Source organism: Cibotium barometz, chromosome 2, assembly GCF_041138505.1.
Source record: "Cibotium barometz isolate CiBa-2024 chromosome 2, ASM4113850v1, whole genome shotgun sequence".
Classification (NCBI taxonomy): Eukaryota; Viridiplantae; Streptophyta; class Polypodiopsida; order Cyatheales; family Cibotiaceae; genus Cibotium; species Cibotium barometz.
In genome coordinates, this window is record NC_141047.1 from 860604 (window position 1) to 883027 (window position 22424).

The window sequence follows — 22424 nt, forward strand, 5'->3', positions numbered from 1 at the left end:
CTCATGTACCTTCTTCTATATCCACCACGGATCTATTCCCACCCCCACGCTTGCACCACCTCTCCTTGCTCCACAACTTGACATTCCGAGGTTAGCACAAGCTCTAAGAAGGGGAGTGTCACAACACTTTCACCCATAAACATCACGTACAAAACCTATGTGGGCAAAAAATTTCAAACTTCTGCCAAAATTCCATGGAGTTGGAGACCTAGTATACCACATTGTCTTTAACAAAATTTCTCAGGCATTTAAAATTTTTGATGATGCAACCAAAGTCTATCTCCTTGGACTCAGCCTTGAAGGCAAGGTAGTGCAATGGTTCCAATCCTTGGACCCTCGGCACAAAGGCGCTTTCAAAGCAGTAAGAGAGGCCTTCATACTTGGCTTTACACCCTACAGGCCCAAATGGAGCCCCATCATCCAACTATTCCAATTGGAACAAAAACCCGAGGAAACATTACGTGACTACATCACACACATTAAGTACCTTGATTCGTGTTGCAAACAGAGGAAAAATTTAAGTGACAAGCACTTAATGGGCCATTTCCTCTTGGGCTTGCACAATCCAAAGCTACATGACCACATGTTGGTCAAGGACCCCTCCACCTTTGATCAGTCTACAAATGGATGATATTTCTTGATGATAACATGAGAGAAAGCTATTCCATTCACCACACCAATGACAACCCAATGCTCATTTATAACATTACCTTCCTCTCCTCCTAGGCCCCAAGCCTTACTGGTGGCACCACCCCAAACTCACTACTCACACAAAGTGCCACCACAACTTTCTCTAGTATCAATCTTTCCATTCCAACCATTGTCTCTCCAAGCAAACCCTATTGCTCATGGAAAGATCCCAACGAGGTCCATTGCTAAACCTAGGGAGCCCATACACTCCGCTATCCCCGAGGCAGTGTCTCACATGGACCCTAACCCCCTTGTACACACTATAGGTGCACCTGCCACCCACAGGGAAACCACCTCTTTTGTGTTTCATCTACAAGGACCCCATAGACTGGCTAAATGCCCTCAAAAGAAATGCTTGCCAATGACACCATAATGTTATGGCTGTGGAATCGACCATTACTTCAAGGATTTCCCTTTGTTATCAGTTTCTCACTCCACAGTCAAAGGCATGCCATCTCTCAATATGTTGAGAATTCAACATGGGAATATTTTGACTGTCCCATTGAATGTCATCGCACAATTGTAGGCCAAGCTAAAGAAGGCCACATCCCAAAAGAAACAACGCTCTAAGCACATTGGCCAAGGTGAATATTGGGCTAGCATCCACACTGGCTCAACAAATACCACATCCTCCTCCTCGAGGAGTGATGATCGTGCCAAACTGCCACCCCCCCATCTAGCCCACCATCCCAATGTCATCCTTGAGAAGCAACATCTAGCCCACCAAAAACTTACCAATGTTAAAAATGGCTGGCCGCGTATCCCAATGTCATCCTTGAGAAGCAACATCTTCAGGAGACCCAAGCACTGGTAGCGTAATACCAGGCTCAACTTGAACTGCCACCCCTTTTTGTAACCTTTGACCTAGTGCTTGAGTGCGCTTTGTCCCCCATAGAACCTAAACTTTTGCACCAGGTATGGTCGGAGTCCCCGCTTACACTCAATGCCAAGGAAGATCCGTTTGCCAACATGGCATTGAAAAATGAAGATTTTTCCCACATGTGCCCCCATATCCTCTAGGGCCTATTCCACCAACGACGACCAAGCCAAAATCCCACATTCACCTGGAACAACTTGATGTGAACAATGACACAATCTGTCAAATAAGGACCAAATTGAACTTCCATATACTAATGCTAGTCCACGTTATGATCACGGCCTCGCACCTCAAGAGGATCCTGATCATCAGCATGACCTCCCAAATCCAAATTCCCATTGGCACCTTGTTAAAAGGTAGTCCAAATTTATGGAATGATCTTCGGGATTGGATGGAAAGAAAACTATATGTTTTTGAGGAGGAGTGATATAACTCAAATTCCTCGGCTGAATCTGAGCCCCATTATCCCGACGTACTTCATCACCACACAACCCACAACCCAAAGGCACACCAATAATTTGCGTAAATGCACTGGGCCACTATTGAAGGTGATGACACACCAACGCAACCTTTCCCATTTCCTATCATGATAATGTGGTCATCTTGGATGGTGGTGCTAGCATAAGCATTCTCACAAGAACATGTTGGGAAAATTGGGGCCAACCATGCCTTGATCCCATAACATTGGCAATCAAACTTGCGGACGAGAAATTTACAAAACCCCTGGGCCTAGTGCATGACCTCAAGGTAAAAGTCTGACATGACATTCTACCTCACATTTGTAGTCATGGACTTTCGTAATGCCGCATATGCCAGCATCTTGGGTAGACCCTTCATGTGACAAACACAACTAATCCATGACTGGGACATGTCTACCTCTGCACAAGGGGTCTCAAACGCTCAAGGTCAATTTATATACCTGGCACTCACATCCTATGGCCAAAGCTCCCTTTGCTGAAGATTGTAACCTTTGCCAAGAGCAATGAGCTCTTTTTTTGTGATGCTTGTCACATGTCATCAAGCCCTTGATGACATGTGGGTGCCATGCATGGTCGCTTCTTTCAATAGTGACGAAGTCGACCATGACTGGCTGAAAATTCTTAACTCGGCACACAATTCGTGCTCCCAAACAACAAATGGCCACACCCTTCATGAACTCTATAAAGCCATTGTCTCGCTTAACACCCTGAGTGTAAGTGTAGCTCTACATGTTGAAACAACCACCCTTAGGGTCTGGATAGATTTCCTCTTTGGCAGAAATATGCAACGAAAACATGCCTTATTGTCTCCCACAACTAGCCACAATCTTTTGCCATGGGAAACATGGATCTCTCTGAGCAAACCATCTGTTAAAATTGCCCATGCCAAAGTTCAATTGCCTAGTGGAAACCGTATACAAAGCCTTGGGTTCTTTACACAAACTGCACATACTATCTCTAACCCCTTGGCTTGTAAGTTTTATATAGTTCCCACAGGTGAGACAAAAGAAGTAATCATCCTTAGAGGAAGTTGGGTTCAGAATGCTACAAGTACAATCAACCCAGCTAACAACACAGCTACCCTCAAGATTCCCCAGGGCAAGGCAACAATGATCCTTTGTGGAAGACCTACTAGTTGAACCCACAATAACTGGTAAGTCTTCCACTACCCCTCAACTTCAACCCAGAACTAAATCCACCAAGAATATGGATTGGACTCCCAACTGAGAATGATCTACAATGGTGGCAAGATATATCCCATCGTCCACACCAATCTCATATGCTTGGGGGCGTGGAAAGTTGTTGGAAAACCCCACTAACAAAAGAAGACACTTATATTCAAATATCACACAAAATGCATCTAATGAGTGTTGGGTATTTCATTCCTAAAATTTCTATAAGAAATAACTGGTTGGAGTGCAGATTTCATGTCATAGATGCAAGAGTACTCCAAGTTTGGACTATCATTGGAAAAGAGCGGATTGATGCCACTCAGTGCCAAATCAATTGGTGCGAAGAATTGGCCACCATGACAGGTAATGACAAAAAGGCCAGAGTCCTTTTGTGTCCCCAAGAGGAAATCATACACACACCCTCATCCCCGACTTCCCTTCCCCCTGTGACCACACCCCATGCCTCACCAAAGCCATTCGATCCACCACTATTGCACCATCCAAAAATGCCAATCAAGCCTCCCCCTCAACTCTAAATCCTCAAACACCCACACAGTAAGAACCTCGACCTCTTACCTTTATCATGACAATTAATGGTGGGTGCCCAAGACTCTTCTTGTAGCTTAGGGGTTCTATGATGGCTACACAAAACTCTGGATCCCAAAAAGGCCATCCCAACAACCCAAGCACAAGAAGCCAACAAAGCCAACCAAAATCAGCCCTGAGTCAAATCTTCCACATTGGCTAGACCCCAACTACCTGTTATAAGCCCAAGGTTACTATGAAGGCAACACTCGCCTTTGGCTACCCAAGAATGACACCTGTGCTCATCCACCACAAAAACTCCCCAAGAAGATGCCACACAAGGCCCCATGGCCACTGGTAAGGCAACCCCAAGCTCAACGCAGCCAACAATGCTGGGTGCCTACTACGAACGTGCTCAAAGCTCAAGGATTCCATAAAGGAAACACACACCCATGGCTACCCAAGCCACCATCAAAAGCCTATCCTTAGTATCGCCACCTACACCTAGCTCAAAGCCTCGTCGAACAAAAACCAAGAAGCCTTGCCACACCATGGACCTTCATCACTCGGCAACAATGGGCCCAAATGTCTCTTAGATGTCCAAGGCTTCTATGATGGCAACTCCATCATTTGGCTCCCATGGCATAACCCTCAGCAATTCACCCAAATCCCTCGGTACCTGTCCAATCGACAAAGATGAGTGGGTAAGAAAGTCCCCTCTTCCTCCACTAAATCTTATGGACTTGCCCACACCCAAGCCATGGGCACTCAACAACTCAATTTGGCCAGCCCTTTCCCCCAATGGATCCTCAACCACGACGCTCCACCTCGTCCCTCGACTTTGCCACCGACCAAAGGGGAAGTGCTACAAATGGTTGGGCTTACCTAACCACTCAAAGATACACTCAAAGGTAAGCGCACAATTCTCGCCACCAAATGGGCCACTCAGTACAAAACCCTTTTTGGGGTGCTGACCGATAACAAAAAAAAAAGAGTCTCTAGGTGATTAGGACCACGGGCACACATTTTGCCCTTGCCCATGCACAACACCTGCAAATGTCACTAGGCTTTGTCCTATGCACACACATCGCACAAATCTTCATCATCGATAGCCATCCAAGTACATCTCTAGATGGGGGGACCATGGTGGTGGGCGCAAGCTTGGTCAATGGATGGTACAACCCATCGCTTGGATTTTCTTAATCATCCCCACTTCACCCTCACCCGAATAATTATGCTTCATCCCTAATCAATCCTACCCTTAACTTCTTCTTTGGCTCCACATCTCGGGATCCTCACCATTAACTACTACTCCTATCAACACAGGATCATAAAGCTCTATATCAGAAGAAGACAACCCACAAAAAGAAAACGAGAGAACATTGCAAACCGATTCCTCCACGGGAACCAAGACCCCATTACGGTGTCTTGACAAAGATGCTAGAGCTTCATGTACATTGCCATTGACATATAGCATCTCGGAGTAGTGCAAGCAATCTCCATGCGCGTTGTTCCCTCTCGAATTCCCCCTTCACCACTTGCTTACTAACACCATTGTTTTACTAACCCCTCCTTCATCATACCACCTACCACTTGGATACTGGCCATTAAGTATACTATGCTAGTCTTCTCATTCTAGTACTCTGACTCCTCTCTACGGAGGATGTCAAGGCAACAAAAAAGAAAAAAACACCAAAAATAAAATAAACAATACTACTGGGCACATACAAGAAAGTGAATTCATAAGAGCCCAACAGACTAGTTGGATACTTAATCACGTCGCCGGTACTCCATTGACTCCTTTCTATCTTACTAACTCCCCCACGCCTTCTCATTTTTGGAGAGACAAGAGAACCAACCACGTGCGACATTCCCCGTGTGCCTCGAAAACCTCTTACTACTGATCACGAGGATGTGATCGACTTTAGAAAGGGGAGTATGTTAACCATATATTGGTTAACACATTACAATTGCAACTATATCTGCACACTTATGTAATGGGCGTCGGCACTATATATTATAAATCCCATCATTTGATGAGGGAAACACCCTAAGTATTGAGATTTGATGGACAAACAAGAGGATCTTGGTTAGTTGGCCAAACCATAGAGAAAAGCCTTATAACTATGTTTTGGGCACCCTGGGTCACCTACTCTCCTGGGTGGCCTAGTGGTGGGAAAAGACTTGGAACTATAAAAGCAAATTTCTCTTGTTTGTAACTCTGTAAGATTCCTCCTCAGCTTGAATAATGAAAAATCTTTTACCTCAATCCCCTGTAATCATTCCCTATTTAAGAATGCAAGAAAATATTATTTTTCTTTGTTTTTACCTAGAGAGAAAGGTAATTCAATATTGAGATATTTTTAGATATAAAAATTCTCCTGATATCTAAAATATATTTCCCAAAAATAGAAGTTCAAAATAAATTCTCCAATGTGCATTAGGAATCATCTAAAAATGATATAAGGGACCTTAGCCTGAGGGTCTAGATTTTCAGAAATTTCTGGATTATGGTCCAATTAAGATTCCTATGGGCCAATAGGATTAATCCAAGTGTTGGGATGAGATAAATCAAATGAATAAAAGAAAATACCCAAAAATGAGTAAATGCTCACATAAGATGAAGAGTTGACCGAGTACAAGGTTTATTATAGTTAAAAATTAAGAGATATTACTAAAAAAATGAGATATTTTAGAGAAATGATGAATTTTTGACACCTTGGTAAGGAAGGGGAGATCTTTGAGGTAAGCGCATCCTTCACATGTATGGGAGGGTTTTTAATTCAAAAAAATCTGTGATATTTTTATCTCTCCTCTCTCCTGGATCAAACTAGATCAAAAGGGAGCCAAACTGGTCCAAATCTTGTCCAAATTCAGTCAAACTAAATCTGAAAAATTCTAGAACCCAGTTGGACTCAGTTAGTGGCCTCCCTCACCTATAAATAGACCCTTATTCTTTTGTATTCTCATTTGTGAGCTATACCATGCCAGTATTACGTTAAAATAATAATATTTTCTATTATCCCTTAAATTTTCTCTACTTTTGGGGAGCTTGGAGCTTCTCTCTCTCTCTTCAACAACTCTTGGAGCTCTCTTCTCCACTTGCTAAACCAATTGATTGGTTGGGGGCTTCACTTCTAGAAAAAGAAGCAAGTTAATCCTTGACGTAAGAATGAATTTTATGGTTTTTGTTGAATTTTCTCAAATGACTTCTCTTCTCAACCCCTCTCAAGCTTGAGAAGTTTTCTAATTGATTGTTTTAAATTCAAATCAAGCTTTCCCTAAGAATTTTAATGTGTAATCAAGAAAACGTTAATCATGGTTATGCTTATTTAGAATGCTTTCTTATATGTATATCTCTCTCTCAAAAAGAATAGTCATTCCTATGGCTAATTCTTTAGTAAAAGAATGCTTCTCATTGATAAATTCTTAGTTCAAAACCAAACTCTAAGCTTGTTAAACTAGAGAATAAGAAAATGGTATTTTTATGCTTTTATGTTAACAAAATAATGGTTAATTCTTTTAGATTATTTATAAGTAGTTAAAAACTACTTTAATTGATTTTAAATGAGAAAGAGATAATCCTATCAATTTGGGAAAAGAGAAAAAATGGAAATAGCTTAATCTAGTGGAATAATCATAATTAAGTTTATGATTATGGTTAAAATTATGATTTAAATTTATAGTTTAGATTTAAGCTTAAAAATAGATTTTCTATCATAATTGCATCACAATGTTTTATTCTTCTAAGAAAATTAAAAAATTATCAGTAATAGCAGCAAAGCTATGGTAAAATTTTTAAAAATAATACATATCTTATTTTTATGCATAATGCTAAAAGAGGACTTCCTACCATATTCTAGTATTGGACATCCTATGCAAAAAGAATGATTTTCATCGTATTCATGTGAAATAAATTTTTATTATTTATGCAAAAATATTTAATTAAAAGAAAAGAGAAATTTTGGTAAATTTTATTTTATGCAAAAAGAGGAATTTCCATGATAATTGAGATCCAAGTAATTAAATAGTAAAAGAGGAATTTTTGGCATATTTAAAATAATGGATATTTTTATTTAATTTAAAAAAAGAGAAATTTTATATAAATTTCTTTTATGCCTTAAAAAAAATTTTAAATGATAAAAAAGGAATTCCCAGGACATTTCAATCATTTAAATGCATAAATAGGGATTTTAAGAATATTCAAAAAATGGATATTAGTATTTAATTTAAAAGAAGAAATTTTATGATATTTTAAGTAGAGAAAGGTTTAAATTAAATTTTGGTGACAAAGGGGAAATTTTCACCATAATTCCACCTAGAAACTTAGGGTTGATAATTAAATTGGTAGAAAGAATATTCTTAGATATTTTAGGTGGATAAATCACCAAATTGATATTTACTCAAAATTAGATTAATGGAAGAAGAGTATGTTTATAAAAACCCGATATTCTCATATAGAACCAATTCTTAATCTATTATGGAATGAAATTCATAAAGTTGGAATTTTCTTACGGGTTAGAAGTTCAGTAGATTTTGATCTGAAGAAAATCCTTAGGAATCAAAGTAAGAAGTAAACCGAATAATTTTGGTTAGACCATGACTGCGAGAGGGGCGGCCAGTAAACTACTTGCCCATCTCTCGAATCTGAATCAAGCAAAAACCTCATGACCAATTCCAATTCTTGACATAAAGAATAGACTACCGTTGAATTAGCATAGTTTTCCCTTAACCAAAATCACCAAGAATCTAGTTGGAAATTCAGTCAAATGATGGGTAGATTACCTTGATGAAAGATCATTGATTCTCATTAAGAAAATTTGGATTAAGGAAAAAGGGTTTTGTGGAACCAATCTCGAATCGGGAATTCTACTTGCATAGAACCTCTGGTTTCTTTTAAAGGACTGTTTTACGCCAGAATGCTAGAGGAAGCATTTGGTATGTGTTTAACTAAAGAGAGACTCGTTGTTTTGCAACAGCTGGTAGGGAGTCGTCAAGGGACGTCGCTCGTGGCAAAACCTGCCGAGGTCTTGACCAGCCTTGGTATGGTTAAAATGTTGCGCTTCCGGTATGATGGGCGAGGACCGACGAAGCGGTTCCCTAGTGAAGTGCTAGGACACCTAAGTAGGATCCTAGAGGGTTCTGACCAGGTGATGAACGGGCTCGTGGTTGCTAGGACACCCATGCGTACGTTGAGGAAGATACGGATGAATCGAAAGAATGACTTTTGCGAATGGAATTTTGATATTGGATCTCGTTGGTTGACCAGCTAGTCTTCACAAAACGGAGAGTCCGGATGATATATTTTGTAAAACAATGGACTAAATATTATGGAGGATTATGATCAGTAATACTATGATTTCATTGAAAGATTGTTTTAAAGACAGCTGAATCTGTTAAAATGGCAATTTCATATTGGGTGTGTAAGTGGTATGACTACCTTGAATTTTGCTTGAAACACCGGCTAGGGGGCCTGGGAACTCTTTTCCTTGGTACCCGGGCAAAATAGAACCAAATTTTTATAAAGGAATCCCACCAATACAGTGGTTGGGCGGTTGGCTAACCCATGGGCCAATTGGGGTAGGCTAGATCGGGGGATTTCTGCGATATAAATAGTTACAATTAAGTTACCTTAGTTAGAATAAGTCCTAGGAAGACCCTTGTTCTATGGGAGGGAATCAGCGCGACTATGCCTTGCTAAAGGAGGAAAAAAGTGGTGATTCTATGGACCAAGTGCAAGTCTCTTCCTTGATCTGACCATGTGACTTTCGGGTTCGGTCGGATCACTTTGGTTAGTTAAGACTTTGACTCATTAGATCAATTCTCCCATTAGATGATTTTCCTAGTGGAATCGCTCGTGCCTTTTGGGCGAGGGAAGTTTTTTTGGGTTCGGTTTCGGAGGAACCACTGGGCTAGTCTCTTGTTCAGGCATCCGCGGTGGGGGGCGAGGCCCCGAGTGTGGATCCCTGCCTTGCCTGAGAGACTGACGCTACTTCCGCCCGCCAGTGCCCTCGGAGGGGGCATCGCAGAGGGGGCGGGGGTCTCACTGCTGCTGGTATCAGAGCTTTGTTGAAAGCTTATAAGGAAAAATGAATTCTTATTAGAAATTTATAATAAAAACTCAGAAAGAGCATTTATGTAAGGAATTTTCATTCCTTAAGCTATATTAATGAAGATTTTTAATGAAAGAATTTGGTTTATAGATGGAAGTTCCACACTTATTCGGTATTCCCGATCTCACCCAGTCATAGGATATGACTGCCTTCGCCTTCAAGCATATTGTATCTTCCGCTATCTACCAAGCCAGACTCACAAGCCATTTTGAGGATTTATATTTCCTAGATCCAGCGGAGAGACGACAGCACAAGTGGCATGCATGGCAATATGTCCATGCCTCCTGCAATCAGTGCATGATGCTGAGGGAGAATATCTTGTTGAACCATGGTCCTGTTGAGGTTAAAAGTGATTCATGGTGTCATTTTGTATCACCCCACGCCTTGAGATTTCAGACTTTCCTGCCATATCTATAGACTTCTTAGATGTTTTATCCCAAGTAGTAAGATAGTAGCTCCTTTGGTAGTGAGGGAACATTTGTATCGAGGCATGATGTCTGTAGCCTAGTATCGCCGTCATGCATTTCTCGAGGAGGTTTTGACTTTCTGGAGCCAAGGTGCTCTATGTACATATTGCAACCTTTATATAAATAAAGAAATGTTTTGTGGAAAAATTCCCTGTTTTATAAGTGATTGTTTATTATATGACAAATTGATGAAGAAAAATTTGCTACTTGGACATATGTCATAGATCTCCAATAAGATCGTTTATCTTGTTTAAGAAATTATTTTTCAAATCTCTTAAGTCTTAGGATCTCGTTGACGAAATCAAAATAAAAATTTAATAATGTATCATTTTTGGCAGAATTATGAGGCGAGGGAACCGTGGCCGCCGACAACTAGATCCTCTCATTGATGAGGAAGAGCTTGACCCTGATGTTTGCAAGGCTCATCACAGAACTCAGCTAGGACCCTTCAAAGATAAAGGGGAGAACTTGGGCGAGGCTGTGGTGGAGAAGTGGGTTGAAGCCATGGAGGAATAGTTTGATGTCACCGGATACAACGAGAGGAGCAAAATGGCTCTCGCTAGGCTAAAGATTGTGGAAACAACTAGGGTGGCATGGAGACACCATTGCGACACCAACCATCTGGATAAGAATACCCAGTCCTGGAATGATCTCAAAGCTTACCTAAGGAAGAGAATTTGTCCCCTCAAATTTTTTGAAACCACGATGAATGAATTCTTAGAGCTAAACCAGGGGAGCAAATCTATTGAAGAATATCATCAGGCATTTGCTCTTCTCCTCAAGTACTCACCACCGCTAGACAAAGAGCAACTTATGGCCAGGTTCATTCGGAGAATGAATGAACCTTTAGACACCCTGGTCAAGAATGCCAAGCCAGTTTCCATGGCTGAAGCTGTAAGAATGGCGAAGGACTTTGCCAAAGCCTTCATTGTTAAAGTCCCGCCAAAGCCAGCTCCCTCATCCTTCAAGAGATTCTAGACACCGGGAAGTTCTTCCAACCTTCCACCTCCAAAGAGACACCAAGGTCCCAACCAAAATCTGGATCTAGAAGTTTCAGGAATGAAGGAAGACCTTTTCCTCCAAGCTCTTTCTCAAGAACTCTGCCTCTTTCAAGAATGCAGAGGGAAGAGCTTCGAAGTGAGAACATTTGTTTCGGATGTCAAGGATCAAGGATTGCCCATCTCCTTCTGTTGCCAACTCAGCCTGCAGCCTCCATGCAAAGCAGTCTCTGAACTCCCTCCCAAAATTGGGGAAACCAAAGAGAGAGAGTTCCAACTTAGACTGCAGCAGCTAGAGCTGTCACTATAGCTGAGGAAGTGGAGGAAGAAAAAGGACAGATCTATGCCACAATTGAGCATCAGGGGAATAATCATTAATTTTCAGTCCTCTAGACTCTAGCAGAGTACTAGGGTAAGCAATTCAAGCTTTTGATTGATTCAGTCAGTACTCATTCTTTTATTTTCCCAGGATTTCTACGTAAGTTAGTCGTAAATCAAAAATTAGGAAACCTATGCAAGTGGAATTCGCCAGTGGAAAGATTCTTTTTACACACCTTGAGACAGACCTTATTCAGTTTAGTCTAGATGGGAACGTAATAGAGTGCCAGTTCTTTCCTTGGGAATCTATGATGGAATCCTTGGAATGGATTGGCTCCATAAGAATCAGGCTGACATTCATTGTCACAATGGAACCATCTCTTTCCTTGACCTTCATGGGAATAAAGTTCAAGGAACTGGAATTTTTGGATCCCCAGTGCTGCAATTAGTCAAGGTTTCTAAATTATTAAAAGGGCTCAAAAAGAGGCAAGCTGTTTATGTCGTTAAGATGAATCCGGTAGACATAAAATGCAAGGCTAAAGAACCAGAGTGGTTAAGTGAGTATGCAGATGTGTTCCCTGAAGAGCTAAAACTGAGATGCCTCCGACTCGCAAAGTAGATCATGAGATCAAAATAACCCTCGGAGCTCAACCAGTGGCTCAACGTGCATACAAAATGCCAGTCCCTAAAGCCATAGAACTTAAGGAGCAGTTAAGATAACTGTTAGAGTAGGGATTCGTCAGACCCAGTGTCTCACCTTGGAGTGTGCCCGTTCTCTTTCAAAAGAAGAAAGACAGAATGTTAAGACTCTGTATTGACTATTACAAAGGATTGAATCAATTAACAACAATTAAAAATAAGTATCCTATTCCTAGGATTGATAAACTTCTGGATCGGTTAAGTGGGACCCAAATGTTCACAAAGATAGATCTCAAATCCGGGTACTACCAGATCAGAATCAAGGAGCACGACATCTCAAAGACAGCATTCAATACTCGCTATGGGCATTATGAGTTCACAGTCATGCCATTTGGATTAACTAATACCCCGATGATGTTTAATTGTCTTATGTAGGATATTCTTAGAGAATACTTGGATGATTTTGTTCTTGTCTTCTTTGATGATATCTTGGTATACTCAAAGAATGTTGTAGATCATGAAGATTATGTACGCAAGGTCCTGGAAATCCTAAGGAAGCACCAACTCTTTGCAAAAAAGAGAAAGTGTTCTTTTTCTGTTGACCAGGTGTGGAATACTTGGGATTTATAATGTCTAAAGATGGGATTTCTCCTGACCCCGCAAAGATCCAAGTAGTCATAGATTGGCCGGAACCGGACGGTAAAGGAAGTCAGAGGATTCCTAGGATTAACTGGATGGTATATGATCTTTATACCCAGGTATACTCAGATAGCATCCCCTTTAACTAACCTTCTTAAGAAGAGTACCCTATTTCAGTGGTCTGCTATGTGTCAGAGTGCCTTTGATAAGCTGAAGACAGCCTTAGTAACCAACCCTGTCCTTAAGCTACCAGATTTTACCAAACCTTTTAAGGTAGTTTTATTGATGCTAGTGGGTTTGCCCTAGGCGGTGCTCTTATACAGGAAGGTCATGCAATGGCCTATGAATCCAGAAAGCTCAGAACATATGAGAGAAATTATGCTGTACACATGACTTGGAGTTACTCTTAGTAGTTTATGCTCTGAAGTTATGGAGACATTATCTTTTGGGATAGAGGTTCACCTTGATAGATCATCAAAGTCTGAAGTGGATCTTTACCCAAAGGGATCTCAACATGCGTCAAAGGAGATGGATGCAGACCTTGCAGGAATTCGATTTTGAAATCAAGTATCGGCCAGGGAAAGAAAATGTGGTGGCAGATGCGCTCAACAGAAAAGACTCCTTGCTTGCAATTATAGTGATGTCAAATCCATTAATCAGTGAAGCAAGGGAGAGAATCATGCAAGACAAGTTCTTTGCCCCTATTGCTACCCTTCTGATGCAGGAAAGCAAAGCAAGACTCCTTAGGAAATGAGTCGAGTTCTTGGGTACAAATTGGATGAAGGATGCATGTATTATAATAGTCGGCTATGCATTCCCAATGATGAGGGAATAAAGGGAAGAATTCTGAGAGAAGCCCATGATAGCCTGATAGCTGGACATCCAGGGTTTATAAAAACCTATATGTCTATGAAGAAAAGCTTCTTCTGGCCAGGACTCAAAAAAGATGTACTTGATCATGTGCGACAATGCTTAATGTGTCAGAGAATTTGTAGCCTCTAGACATTCCACAGATGAAGTGGAAATGTATCAGTATGGACTTTGTCATTGGATTACCTTCAGTGCAATCAGGTTACAACTCCATTTTTGTGGTAGTTCATAGACTAACCAAAGTTGCCAATCTGATTCCAGTAAAAGAAACATACACTGCAGTGGATGTTGCCAGAGTTTTCCTTAAAGAGATCTTTAGATTGACCTAGGAGGATAGTAAGTGACAGAGATCCCAAGTTCACATCGAAATTCTAGACTGTATTCTTTGAAGCAGTAGGAACTTTCTTGGATCTCAGTACATCATATCACCCCAAAATAGATGGCCAAAATGAAAGAGTGAATCAGGTAATAGAAGATATCCTTCGGTTATACTGCGAGACAGGGAATCCAAGAAGTGCTTAAGCCATTTGCATCTGGTTGAATTTGCTTATAATGCTTCTTATCATCGAAGCATTGGGAAGAGCCCTTTCAAAGCTCTGTATGGACAAAATTACCTTACACCATTGACTTGGTTCGACCCATTGATCAGAGTCGAGATGTCCAGACAAATTCTTGATGACATGGACCAGCAAATGCAATCAATCCGTAAAGATATTAAGGCAGCCCAAGATAGGCAAAAGCAGTATGCAGATAAGAAGAGATCAGAGAGAGAGTTTGAAGAATGAGATATGGTCTTCATTCGAGTACGACCAAAAAGAAGTTCTTTATCTTTAGGGAAGTACAAGAAGCTCTCTTCCAAATACTATGGACCATATGCTATTATAAAGAAAGCAGGCGGTCTAGCTTATAAACTTCTTCTGCCTCCCCATCTCAAGGTACATAATGTATTCCACGTCAGTTTGCTTAAGAAATATGTACCCAGCCCAAGTCATGTGCTTGATGATGAGAACAATTGATTTCTCCAACTCAAGGCCAGATGGTACTCTAGCATGAAGAAATCCTTGACGTTCGAGAGAAGGTTCTCAGGAGCAGGGTCCTCAAAGAATTTTTAGTCATGTAGAAGTTCTTTCCTCTAGAAGATGCCACCTGGGAGAAAGAAGAAGAGATGGAAAAAGATTACCCCCACTTTGCGAGATGAGAACATCTCGCTGTGGGAGAGGATGTAAGATTCCTCCTCAGCCTAAATAATGAAAAACCTTTTACGTCAATCCCCTGTAATCATTCCCTATTTAAGAATGCAAGAAAATATTATTTTTCCTTGTTTTTTCCTAGAGAGAAAAAAAATTCTAGAGAGAGATAATTTAATATTGAGATATTTTTAGATATAAAAATTCTCCTAATATCTAAAATATATTTCCCAGAAACAAAAGTTCAAAATAAATTCTCCAATGTGCATTAGGAATCATCTAAAAATGATATAAGGGACCTTAGCCTAAGGGTCTAGATTTTCAGAAATTTTTGGATTATGGTCCAATTAAGGTTCCTATGGACCAATAGGATTAATCCAAGTGTTGGGATGAGATAAATACAATGAATATAAGAAAATACCCAAAAATGAGTAAATGCTCACATAAGATGAAGAGTTGACTGAGTACAAGGTTTATTAGTTAAAAATTAAGAGATATTACTAAAAAAATGAGATATTTTAGAGAAATGATGAATTTTTGACACCTTGGTAAGGAAAGGGGGACTTTTGAGGTAGGTGCCTCCTTCACAGGTGTGGGAGGGTTTTTAATTCAAAAAAAATTATGATATTTTTATCTCTCCTCTCTCTTGGCTCAAACTAGATCAAAAGGGGAGCCAAACTGCTAAAGCTGAAAAATTTTAGAACCCAGTTGGACTTAGTTAGTGGCCTCCCTCACCTATAAATAGACCCTCATTCTTGTGTAATCTCATCTGTGAGCTATACCATGCCAGTAGTACAATAAAATAATAATATTTTCTATTATCCCTTAAATTTCCTCTACTTTTGGGGAGCTTAGAGCTTCTCTCTCTCTCTTCAACAACACTTGGAGCTCTCTTCTCCACTTGCTAAACCAATTGATTGATTGGAGACTTCACTTCTAGAAAAAGAAGCAAGCTAATCCTTGAGGTAAGAATGAATTTTATGGTTTTTTTTAAATTTTCTCAAATGACTTCTCTTCTCAATCCCTCTCAAGCTTGAGAAGTTTTCTAATTGATTATTTTAAATTCAAATCAAGCTTTCCCTAAGAATTTTAATGTGTAATCAAGAAAAAGTTAATCTTTATGCCTATTTAGAATGTATATTTCTCTCTCAAAAAGAATAGTCATTCCTATGGCTAATTCTTTAGGCAAAAGAATGCTTCTCATTGATAAACCTCTTAATTCAAAACCAAACTCTAAGCTTGTTAAACTAGAGAATAAGAAAATGGTATTTTTATGCTTTTATGTTAATAAAATAATGGTTAATTCTTTTAGATTATTTATAAGTAGTTAAAAACTACTTTAATTGATTCTTAATGAGAAAGAGATAATCTTATCAATTTGGGGAAAGAGAAAAAATGGAAATAGCTTAATCTAGTGGAATAATCATAATTAAGTTTATGATTATGGTTAAAATTATGATTTAAATTCATAGTTTAGATTTAAGCTTAAGAATAGATTTTCTATCATAATTGCATCACAAAGTTTTATTCTTTTAAGAAAATTAAAAATTATTAGTAATACCAGCGAAGCTATGGTAAAATTTTCAGAAAATAATACATATCTTATTTTTATGCATAATGCTAAAAGAGAACTTCCTACCATATTCTAGGATTGGACATCCTATGCAAAAAGAATGATTTTCATCATATTCATGTGAAATAAATTTTTAGTATTTAGGCATAAATATTAAATTAAAAGAAAAGAAAAATTTTTGATAAATTTATTTTTATGCGAAAAGAGGAATTACCATGATAATTGAGATCCAAGTGATTAAATAGTAAAAAAGGATTTTTTTGGCATATTTAAAATGATGGATATTTTATTTAATAAAAAAAGAGAAATTTTATATATATTTCTTTTATGCCTTTAAAAAAAATTTAAATGATAAAAGAGGAATTCCTAGGACATTTGGAATTCAATCATTTAAATGCAAAAAGAGGGATTTTAATCATATTCAAAAAAATGGATATTTGTATTTAATTTAAAAGAAGAATTTTTATGATATTTTAAGTAGAGAAAGGTTTAAATTAAATTTTGGTGACAAAGGGGGAATTTTCACCATAATTCCACCTAGAAACTTATGGTTGATAATTAAATTGGTAGAAAGAATATTCTTAGATATTTTAGGTGGATAAATCACCAAATTGATATTTACTCAAAATTAGATTAATAGAAGAAGAGTATGCTTATAAAAACCCGATATTCTCATATAGAACCAATTCTTAATCTATTATGGAATGAAATTCATAAAGTTGGAATTTTCTTACGGTTAGAAGTTCAGTAGATTTTTATCTAAAGAAAATCCTTAGGAATCAAAGTTAGAAGTAAACCAAATAATTTTGGTTAGACCACGACTGCAAGAGGGGCAGCCCAGTAAACTACTTGCCCATCTCTCGAATCTGAATCAAGCAAAAACCTCATGACCAACTCCAATTCTTGACATAAAGAATAGACTACCGTTGAATTAGCATAGTTTTTCCTTAATCAAAATCACCAAGAATCTAGTTGGAAATTCAGTCAAATGATGGGTAGATTACCCTGATGAGAGATCATTGATTCTTATTAAGAAAATTTGGATTAAGGGAAAAGGGTGTTGTGGAACCAATCTCGAATCGAGAATTCTACTTGCATAGAACCTCTGTTTTCTTTTAAAGAACTGTTTTACGCTAGAATGCTGGAGGAAGCATTTGGTATGTGTTTAACTAAGGATAGACTCGTGTTGCAACAGCTGGCGGGGAGTCGTCGAGGGACGTTGCTCGCGGCAAAACCTACAGAGGTCTTGACCAGCCTCGGAATGGTTATAATGGTGTGCTTTCGGTACGATGGGCGAGGACCGACGAAGCGGTCCCTGAGTGAAGTGCTAGGACACCTAAGTAGGATCCTAGAGGGTTCTGACCAGGTGTGATGCACGGGCTCGCGGTTGCTAGGACACCCACGCGTACATCGCGAGGAAGATACGGATGAACCGAAAGAATGACTTTTGCGAATGGAATTTTGATATTGGATCTCATTGGTTGACCAGCTGGTCTTCAACGGAGAGTCCGGATGATATATTTTGTAAAACAATGGACTAAATATTTTGGAGGATTATGATCAGTAATACTATGATTTCATTGAAAGATTGTTTTAGAGACATCCGAATCTGTTAAAATGGCAATGTCATATTGCGTAGTGGTATGACTACCTTGAATTTTGCTTGAAATGCCGGCTAGGGGGCCTTGGAACTCTTTTCCTCGGTACTCGGGCAAAACAGAACCAAATTTTTATAAAGGAATCCCACCAATATACAGTGGTTGGGCGGTTGGCTAACCCATGGGCTGGATCGGGGGATTTTCGCGATACAAATAGTTATGATTAAGTTACGTTAGTTAGAATAAGTCCTAGGAAGACCCTTGTTCTGTGGGAGGGAATCAGCAGCGGCTGTGTCTTGCTAAAGGAGGAAAAAAGTGGTGATTCTATGGACCAAGTGCAAGTCTCTTCCTTGATCTGGCTATGTGACTTTTGGGTTCGGTCAGATCAGATTGGTTAGTTAAGACTTTGACTCGTCAGATCAGTTCTCCCATTAGATGATTTTCCTGGTGGAATCGCACGTGCCTTCCGAGCGAGGGAAGTTTTTTCGGGTTCGTTTTCGGAGGAGCCGTCGGGCTAGTCTCTTGTTCGGACATCTGTGGGCAAGGCTCTGAGTGTGGATCCGTGCCCCGTGTGAGAGACTGACGCTACTTATGCCACCGCCAGCACCCTCAGAGGGGGCATCGCAGAGGGGACGGGGGTCTCACAAACTCATTCTCCCATTTGTGGAATAAAAGTGGAGTTTTCTCTCTCTCACCCTCTCTCTTGAAACTCTATTCTAGCATGTGTGGTGTGCTTAGGGTTAGGGTTTAGGAGTGATCTCTCTTGCTTCCTTTCTCCCTCTTGCTTCCTTTCTCTCTTGGGTTAGGGTTTAGGAGTGATCTCTCTTGCTTCCCTCTTGCTTCCTTTCTCCCTCTTGCTTGAGTGATTAGGGTTACCAACGCGATCATCTCCTGCGAAGATCCCACATGATCTTCACAAGAGAGGTTGCATCACCTATTGGATTAGAGCAACTGCCTCCTCGGGGTGACAACAAGTGCAAGAGGATGACGGTGAGGTGGCGAGCGGTTGCGGTGGAGTTCTTAAGCCTAGCTTGATGGATAGGAAAATTCCCACGACATGTTAGGGTAGGTTTTCCTCAACACCATACAACCCCTGTTCACTGTTCTCAACAGTGATGTACCTTCAACTTCAGCTACTCCACCACTCCTTATCATCCGACTCCCTCGGTGCACCCCCACTCACTTCCTTGCTTCTTCGACCTTGCTTTACCCACCTGCTCCCTCCAATGAAGTCTCCAAGCTCCCGATGGAGCTACCAACCTCACTAAGACCTCATTGGAGTTGCCTCCTTACTCTTGCCAACTGGGCAAGGAGTCAGTAGTACAAAACCCGCACTGGGGTGCTGGCCATGTAGCCCTAGGGTACAAAATGTATTTAGAGGGTGCCCAAAAAAACCTCTGAAGATGGTCATTCCTTCATGAAGACACAGCCGTTCACTTGGTTTAGCAAAACAGCCGTATTCTCCAAAGACATGGCTATTCCCTCACGAAGCCATAGCCATTCCCTTGTCAAATTCCAAACCATAGTCGTTCCTTTATCACCTGTTTAGCCACGGCTGTACACTCTTAAGACACGTCCGTTCCCTCCTAGAGACACGATCATTCTCTTGTCCAAAGGCTAAGACATGGTCGTTCCCTCATGAAGCCACAACCATTTACTATGTTTAGCCATGCTCGTACCTTCTTGAAGCCACAGCCGTTCCTTTCTTGGAAATCTATAAAAAGAACCCACCACCTTCATTTCACTCACTTCTCTCTTTCCCTAGCCAAGCTATTTCAGTTTTTTATTTGAAGCTTTCACACTTCCCTACCATCTTTTTATCCTCAACAGCATGCAGTCCCCACCCACTCTAACTCCTCTTACGAGGTTCTCTCTGATACACCCTAGAAGAAGAAGCAACTTCCGGTGGTGGTGTGGCCTTTTTGAGGAGTACGGGAAGCACCCCACCTAGCTATCCCACCTAGGTGAGAACCTCATGCGCCAAGGTAGCGACCACATAGTTCACAACCTCATGAAGAACAACCATACGGTTGAGCACAAGCTCTTGTATTACACAGAACCTTGCTACAGGGAAATCATTGATCTAGCCATGGTCCCGTCTGGAGTAGATAGGGCTTGGCAGTTTGCCCATTCTTCAACCCTGTGGCCCAGATCTACTAAACTTCATGTACTTCATCAAAACCTATGATGCAAACCAAGCTGCAGGGCAAGCACTTGACAAATGAGGGCCACCCCAGATGATCCACCTTAGTTTGGACCTCATTTGAGAGATGCTACCAAGCTGGCCAATGTGATGCACCACGATTAGGGTACATACTAGGAGCCACCACCAAGGATGGGGTGGAATGGCAGAACATTTCTTGCCAAGAGCTTATTATGCCAGCCCTTGCTCTTTCATTCCTCCTCACCACTCGCGCTAGACTAACCACTTCAACAGGTGCCATCTGTCGCTCTCACGGACATCAAGGGGTGAAGGTTAACTGGGCAAAATGCATCCACAAAGAGCTCCACACAGTTTATTACCAACCCCCACGGAAAAGTCACGGCGGCCACCTCCCTCCTCACCAAAGTGCTATACCATGTCGCGGGTTGGCCAGACTCCCTCAGCCTGTTCTACTCCAAGGCCATGCCCACAAACTGCCAGCACCTTGATCCTCTCCGACCTCTCCACCCCCCAAATGCCATCACTCCGACACCCAAGAACAAGAGCCTACCCACCACCACCAAGCCGCTCTTGGGGTCAAGACCCAACTCAAGGAAGGAAGCTAAAGCCCGCCAAAGAGAACATGAGAGGAGGATCTGTGGTACACTGTTGCCCACTTATTTGAGGCTCCCCTTTATGAAACCCCCCCTTCTATGTCTCCTCTCTGCTCCCTTTGTGCCCTTTGACTTAAGCTCCTTCAGCACGACATTGTCACGATGACCCCATCTGACCTGCAACCCTTTCCTACATCACCAAAATCCCATCCGAATCCATCTCTTTCCTCGTCACCCTATTCTTCCAATCCTAGATCTCCTCCCAACCCACCACCCTCTTCGACCTCCCCGTCCACCCTCTTTCTGCCAACCTCATTAACTAGGAAAACCTCATTATGTATAGGTACCCCACCACACCTATAAGATTCCTCCTCAGCCTGAATAGCTTTACTTCAATCCCCTGTAATCATTCCTTGTTTTTGAATACAAGAAAATATTATTTTTCCTTGTTTTTTGCCTAGAGATGAAAAATTCTAGAGAGAGGTAATTTAATATTGAGATATTTTTAGATATAAAAATTCTACAAATATCAAAAATATATTTCCTTGAAACATAAAATCAAAATAAATTTTCCAAGGTGCATTAGGAATCAATTAAAAATGATTTAAAAGACCTTAGCCTAAGGGTCAAGATTTTTTAAAATTTTTGGATTATGGTCCAATTAAGGTTCCTATGGGCCAATAAGATTAATCCAAGTGTTGGGATGAGATAAATCCAATGAATAAAAGAAATACCCAAAAATGAAAAAATGCTCACATAAGATGAAGAGTTGACTGAGTACAAGGTTTATTAGTTAAAAACTGAGATATTACTAAAAAAATGAGATATTTTGGAGTAATCACACTATTTTGAAACCTTGGTAAGGAAGGGGGGAGACTTCAAGGAGGTGCCTATGTCACACATGTGAATGAGTTTTAAATTCAAAAATATTAAGATATTTTTATCTCTCCTCTCTCTTGGATCAACAAACCAAATAAAAAAGGGAGCCAAACTGGTCCAAATCTTGTCCAAATTCAGCCAAACTAAAACTGGAAAATTCTAGAACTTAGCTAGGCTCAGTTAGTGGCCTCCCTCACCTATAAATAGACCCTCATTCTTTTGTATTCTCATATGTGAACTAGACCATGCTAGTATTACATTAAAATAAGCATATTTTCTATTATCCCCTAAAAATCCTCTACAATTTGGAGAGATTAGAGCTTCTCTCTCTCTTCAACCTTCCTTGGAGCTTTCCTCTCAACTTACTAACCAATTGATTGGTTGGGGGCTTCTTCTAAGAATAGAGAAGCAAGCAAAACAAGAGGTAAGATGTGACTTTATGGTTTTTCTCTAATATTCTCAATGTTTTCACTTCTCAACCCCTCTCAAGATTAAGAAAGTTCAAATGAATGGGTTTTTTATTGTAGATCTATTGATAGTTAATATATCAAATTGTATCACTAAGTTTTATTCTTTTCAAAATTATTGAAAATTATCAGTAATAGCAGCGGAGCTATGGCAAAATTTTTAGAAATTAATACAT